General features: G+C 40.7%; 1 protein-coding gene across 1 annotated transcript in view; it reads right to left on the bottom strand.

The window, feature by feature from the left end:
- Window positions 1-5,981, bottom strand: part of rnf183 (ring finger protein 183) — a 23,597-nt gene extending 17,616 nt beyond the window's left edge. The window contains exon 1 of the mRNA XM_020933474.2: window positions 5,832-5,981. The gene's annotated coding sequence lies outside the window, so the exon portion shown is untranslated. The remainder of the gene's footprint in view (window positions 1-5,831) is intronic.
- Between the last annotated feature and the right edge of the window lie 1,253 nt (window positions 5,982-7,234).

Below are 7,234 nucleotides of genomic sequence, written 5' to 3'. Positions count from 1 at the left end.
AAACTTTAGTTATGAACAATTTCATCACATTTATATGAATCTATGTAGTTCATTTGGACACACATATTCTGTTCAAATAGACTCTGACTACAGGCAGCACATATCGACAGGCCAATTTATCCATCGAATAATGCTCCCACTGTAGAATCAACATTATTTAATCATTTAGATCAGCGGTGTCCAAACTTTTTTCATCAAGGGCCACAGATCTAAACACAGATGAAGCAGAAGGCTGATCGAGGCCGTAGACTGGTGTTCAGTACAGTGAATAATTGAAATATGTGCATGTTTAACACGTTACAATGACCTTTTATTCACGCTAAGATCCTTAAAACCACACACTTAATATTAAATATTCACTTTATCAAGGTAGATTTAAAAAAAAAAAAAACTTGCAGTAAAAAGTAAAGATTTACTTGATGCAAGGTCATTTGAGCCAATTTACCTGGAAGCCTGAGGGCCAAGAAAAGTTTGTCTGACGGCCGCATTTGGCTCACAGGCCATAGTTTGGACATGCCTGATTTAGATGAATTTGGGCAGAGCTCATTTCGACAGGCTGATATCTTCTATCAAATAAGGCTCCCACTGTATAAGAGAAAGAAATGACTCTAAATACTTAAATCTTTATCTAAAATAAATATCACAGACAACAGTGTGAATATCCTTTTATAATACAGTGATATTTTATTTATAAAGCGCCTTTTTAAAACAAAGTTACAATGTTTTCCACACGTGGAAACAAAATCAAATATGATGTAATGAAAATCAGAAAGATAAAATCAAATATTGAATCCAAACTATTTAATCATCTAACAAATCTAACACCACATGTCATTGCTTACAAAACAGACAATAAAATCAAAACACTTGTGTGACTTGTTACTTTACTTCTACCTTGGGAGCTCAAATCGACGGCATTTAAACTGTAACAGCGCTTGGGAGTTGTAGCACTAGGGAGCTCAAATCGACAGGACGACGGCTCACTGCAAGAATGTAGAATGTTTGTCAAGCAGTTAAAGCAAAACAAACAAACAAACAAAAAAGCCTGGAATTGAGTAAATGCAAGACAGACCGTTTAATGCCGTACTCTGGAACATTCTAGAGCAGGTGGCGAACATTTACCTACACCTGTCGATCACATCCAGACTTTAATATCGGAGTATAACAACTTGTACTTTGAATTTGTACTTTTCACTGTTCTGTGTCCTCAACTTTTGTAACAACAATTAAAAAACCTTTTGTCACAAAGAGTAAAAGATCTAATTGTGTGTGTGTGTAACCTTATTGTGTGTGGAATATTCCTTTGTCGTGCACAGACCTGCTCAACCTGTACTCCACACGTTACACACACACTACACACACTACACACACTACACACTCTACACACTCTACACACTCTACACACACTACACACACTACACACTCTACACGCATGACACACTCGACACACATCAGCAGGCTCATGTTTCAGTCTCCTCTCAAATGTGAAGGATGTTTTTAAATGTGAAAACTGTAAAAAAAAAAAAAAAAAATTTTTGAAAAATGATAACTTTACCTTTTACTTTATTGTTAAGTGTTCTTCAGTACAGAATAGAGACACAGTGACAGGAGTACTGCGAGTATTACTGCACCAAAACAAACTTACTTTCAAATTTACTACCAAATAAAATGTGAAGTGACTTGAGAACAGCTTCACATTTGCAGCAGTGAGCTGTGAGTGTGTACGACACGTCACACTTCTCTTTTCACTAACACACAGCTGACATGACTTGATATGTTTAAAGAAAACACGTTGGGCTTGTGTCTGTTATACAGTTATTATAATAATCCAAGAGTGTCAAATGCAAATTCACAGAGGCTAAAATTAAAAACTGGGACTAAGTCTTGGGCCAAACTAAATATTTATTGAAAAATTTCAGCAACATCTGCGTGTTTTCTCTTCTTATGTAATGTTAAACTTTTTCTTATTCAAATAAATGTTTAGTAAAAGTTTTGCTTAAACACTGAATCCAGAACAAGCAGAATATAAATTAATAACAACATTTTAAATAAATAATGTGTCTTTAGTCTCTCTGTGTGCGGCGGGCAGATCTAATACAGATTTGATATGATCTCACGGACAAATATAATATCGGAATATCGGCCCGGGCCTGAGTCTGACACGTCTGTAATAATCATATAATTCTTCTAAAACGAATTCATGAAAGAAACAAGAGCGCTGACTTCTGTGATAGAAAACTGGGGCGTCCAGTGGGAGCTGAGGTCGACATAAACGTCATGACAACAAAGCGCCGCATGATGTGCACCCCTCCTGTGGATAGAACCGAACCAGGACTAAACCAGGACTAAACTAAACCAGGACTAAATCAGAACTAAACTAAACCAGGACTAAACCAGGACTAAACTAAACCAGGACTAAACTAAACCAGGACTAAACCAAACCAGGACTAAACTAAACCAGGACTAAACCAGGACTAAACTAAACCAGGACTAAACCAGAATTAAACTAAACCAGGACTAGACCAGGACTAAACTAAACCAGGACTAAACCAGGACTAAACTAAACCAGAACTAAACCAGGACTAAACCAGGAGTAATTTAAACCAGGACTAAACCAGGATTAAACTAAACCAGAACTAAACCAGGACTAAACCAGGACTAATCTAAACGAGGCTGTGGGCCTATCTTATGGATATCTGCATATCACACTAGAGCATTTTTTACAAATGGACCAAAATGACAATGCAATGCTGCCCAGTCCTACGAGTAGGAACAGAGTGAGGACATGACAGTGGAGCTGAAAACAGTGGTAGATGTGCAAAATGACGTCTTGAAAAGAAGCGATTAAAGACTCAAACATGCACGAATCACTTCAGAGGGTCAGTGGTGAGGGGAATCATCTCGAGCAGACCATGCCCAGATCTGCTCGAGATGTTTCCCCTCACCCCGGTCCAGCTCCAGGGCCACATACGTCCCTTCGCTCGACTCTGATCGTCCTGTTTAAGCTCATTTGGAATTACAAAATAAACATATGTGCCTGGTCAAGCAGAAGTAAACAACAAGGCCAAAAATTCAAGTTAATGCATCTGATATAAAAATGTATTGAACAGATACATATGTACTCTAGTTTATGAAACTGCTGACCTTTTTTTGTACCATTTTTGGTTCTAAAGTTCCATACGTTTTAAACAGACCATGTATGAAACATGGAACAAAAATTATTTCCCAAATTTCGAAGACCTGAAAATCATGTAAATAAATGGATGTATTTCATCATATCTTGTGTTATTCCATCTTTGAACTGTTGATGAAGGTACAGGATTTAAAAAAAATAATAATAATGATTTAAAATGACAAAAATTTGCTTGGAAGGACTGACATATTTTAGAGAAATAGTTCCCTTTCCTTTTGAAGTAATAATAAAGTATTTGGAAGAAAAAAACTGACAAATGATGTAAAATCCTGCACCTTCTACTTGTTTGTACAATTTTCCCTCCGTTACTTTTCCGTCCGTTACCATGACCTTTCTTAATAAAAAATCTCATGAGTCAAAAAGTAAGAGGTTTTTCAACCTAATCTTGTACCATATGGTAGAAAACTATATGAAGCAAATATTCAAACCAGTTTGTTAAGGATATGGAAGTGAGAACCAAGAGTTATCACTGTTTGGATTTATTGCCCAAAAAGTGCTGCATATTTCATTCCCTCCGTTACCAACATGAGTTTTTAAATGTTTTGTCAACAACTTGAAAGAATATCACAGGTTTAACTTGACCCTGTTGGAGTGTAACTCTTTCCTACATTCTGATACTTTACTTATTTCAATAGTCCCTCTAGTTTCTGAATAAGAGACATTTGAATGTCAAAAATCTGCCTCTGTTTCCCTCCGTTACCACTTGACCAGACCCATATGTTATAATTTGACCTCATGCATTGACTAAAACTGCATTGCTTTTATTTTAGAGGTGTTTTTTTTTTTTTATGGCATTTTGTAAGGCGACCTCACTTTTTCATTGCTTAGTCGTAACATAAACTCTTAGAAGTCATTCCAACTTATCAAAACAATCATATTTACTGCTTTTTATAAAGAAATATAATTAATATTCTGCAGAACTGAGTTAAGCATTTTGGTCTGCCACAATATTTTCTTTTCCTGAAAAGTCCATTTTGCAGAATAGGTCAGATTTAAATGTGTTTTAAATGTGTCACAACAAACACTGTGTTTTAGAACTGAGCGTTACTTCCTGTCGGTCGTTTCCACTAAACCAGGTCAGAATTAGAAACACATGAAAAACTTTTCCTCCTCCTCCTCCTCCTCCTCACTCTGTACTAAAGGTTTGTGTTCACTGTTTGTCTAAGGAGGAAAGTCACACAACTCAACATCAGAACCTCTGAAGAACAATGAATAATAATAATAAGAAAAAAAACAGTACGTAAGACTATTGCACTTCTCCATATAAACACACTCACACTGAAGTGGAAATGTCATTTATCATTGAAAGAGTCACTTCAAACACAGTAACATGTGTTGTACACTCAAAACAGGCGCTAAAACCAGGACTAAACAACCACCAAACCAGGTCTGAACCAGGTCTAAACCAGGTCTAAACCAGGACTAAACCAGGTCTAAACCAGGACTAAACCAGGACTAAACCAGGTATAAACCAGGACTAAACCAGGTCTAAACCAGGTCTAAACCAGGTCTAAAACAGGTCTAAACCAGGACTAAACCAGGACCAAACCAGGACTAAACCAGGACTAAACAACCACCAAACCAGGTCTGAACCAGGTCTAAACCAGGTCTAAACCAGGACTAAACCAGGTATAAACCAGGACTAAACCAGGACTAAACCAGGTCTAAACCAGGACTAAACCAGGTCTAAACCAGGTCTAAACCAGGTCTAAACCAGGTCTAAACCAGGACTAAACCAGGTATAAACCAGGACTAAACCAGGACTAAACCAGGTCTAAACCAGGACTAAACCAGGTCTAAACCAGGTCTAAACCAGGACTAAACCAGGACCAAACCAGGACTAAACCAGGACTAAACAACCACCAAACCAGGTCTGAACCAGGTCTTAACCAGGACTAAACCAGGTCTAAACCAGGACTAAACCAGGTCTAAACCAGGACTAAACCAGGTCTAAACCAGGTATAAACCAGGACTAAACCAGGTCTAAACCAGGACTAAACCAGGTCTGAACTAGAACTAAACCGGGTCTAAACTAGGACTAAACCAGGTCTAAACTAGGACTAAACCAGGACTAAACCAGGTCTAAACCAGGAATAAACAAAGTCTATACTAGAACTAAACCAGGTCTAAACTAGGACAAAACCAGGTCTGAACTAGGACTAAACTGGGATTAAACCAGGTCTACACTAAGACTAAACCAGGTCTAAACTAGGACTAAACCAGGTCTAAACTAAGACTAAACCAGGTCTAAACTAGGACTAAACCAGGTCTAAACTAAGACTAAACCAGGTCTAAACTAGGACTAAACCAGGTCTAAACTAGGACTAAACCAGGTCTAAACTAGGACTAAACCAGGTCTAAACTAGGACTAAATCAGATCTGAAATAAAAATCCAAATCAAAACATGAAATCTTGAAAATGTATAGTTTTAAGTTTAACATCTAAACCGTTCAATATTCAACTGTTTCAAATCATGTTCGAAAAATAAAATAAAATCCACATCTCTCCAACAATTGATTAATTGCGTTTCACAAAGAAATAACTCAAACAGAAGAACAGTTTGTAAAGTCGACCTTTGCGCAGATCTGACATGGTCCATTTTAAAGTAAAGGTCAGACAAAGTTCAAGTCTGTCTCACCTGTGGAGGCTCCGGTCCTGGTCCTGGTCCTGGTCCAGATCTGGGTCCTGGGTCTTGGTTGGGGTCGTGTCAGGTGCTGGTCCGAGCTCCTGCAGACTCGCCCTCCTTCATCCTCCTCTCTTTGGCTCCGTCTCTGTCCTTCCCTGTCCCTCGCTCTCTGCTCTGGACAAAAACAGGTTTTCTTATGAGGACTCCAAGCCCCGCCCACTCCTCGCCCGCCCCGCTGCATGTGGCATTTCTCTCTCTCTCTCTCTCTCTCTCTCTCTCTCTCTCTCTCTCTCTCTCTCTCTCTCTCTCTCTCACTCTTCAATTCCCTCCTCTCTCTCTCTCTCCTTCTCATCTCTTTTCCTCCCTCACTCTTTCCCTCTGCTCCTTCTCCCTCTCTCTCTTTTCTCTCCTCTCTTCTCTGCGTAACTTTACCTCCTCTCTCTCCTTCTCCTCTCCTCTCTCTCTCCCTCCCCCTCCCTCTCTATCCATCTCTCTCTCTCTCACCCCTCTCCCTCCCCCCTTCTTCTCCCTCTCTATCCCTTGTCTCTCTCTCTTTCTCTCCTGTCTCCCCCTTCCTTCTCTTCTTTCTCCCCCTCTTGTCTCTCTCTCACTCTCCTCTCTCTCTCTCCTCTCTTCCCCTTCCTTCTCTTCTCTCTCCCCCTCTACCTCTTCTCCCTCTCTCTTTCTCCCCCTCTTGTCTCTCTCTCTCTCTCCCTCAGTCTTTTTTTCTCTCCCCCTCTACCTCTTCTCTTCTTTCTCTTTGTCCCCCTCTACTCTCTCCCCCCCTCTCTCGTCTCTCTCTCTCTTTCGTTCCTCTCTCCCCCTCCCTCTCTCTCTTTCTCCCCCTCTTGTCTCTCTCTCTCTCTCCCTCAGTCTTTTTTCTCTCCTCTTCTACCTCTTCTCCTTCTTTCTCTTTGTCCCCTCTTCTCTCCCCCCCCTCTTTCTCTCATCTCTCCCCTTCTCTTCTCTCTCCCCCTCTACCTCTTCTCCCTCTCTCTTTCTCCCTGTCTTGTCTCTCTCTCTCTCCTCAGTCTTTTTTCTCTCCCCCTCTACCTCTTCTCCTTCTTTCTCTTTTGTCCCCCTCTTCTCTCTCCCCCCCCTCTTCGTCTCTCTCTCTCTCTTTCGCTCCTCTCTCCCCCTCCCACTCTCTCTTTCTCCCCCTCTTGTCTCTCTCTTGCTCTCTCCTCTCCCCTTCTACCTCTTCTCTCTCTCTCCCTCTTGTCTCTCTCCCTCCCTCTCTTTTCTCTGCCCCTTTACCCCCCCCCCCCCCCCCCCCGTCTCTGCCCCCCCTTCTCTCTCTCACCCTCTCCGTCTTCTCCCTCTTTATCTCTTTCCCCCTCAACCCCCTCGCCCTCCCTCTCTATCTCCCTCCCCCTCTCCTTCTTTCTCCCCTCTTCTCTCTCTCTTGTTCTCTT

The sequence above is a fragment of the Boleophthalmus pectinirostris genome, unplaced genomic scaffold, assembly GCF_026225935.1.
Source record: "Boleophthalmus pectinirostris isolate CB_2022bp ecotype Guang Dong unplaced genomic scaffold, ASM2622593v1 HiC_scaffold_6, whole genome shotgun sequence".
Lineage (NCBI taxonomy): Eukaryota > Metazoa > Chordata > Actinopteri > Gobiiformes > Gobiidae > Boleophthalmus > Boleophthalmus pectinirostris.
Note: the sequence above shows the minus strand (reverse complement) of the source record. Positions and strands in the feature narration are given on the sequence as shown.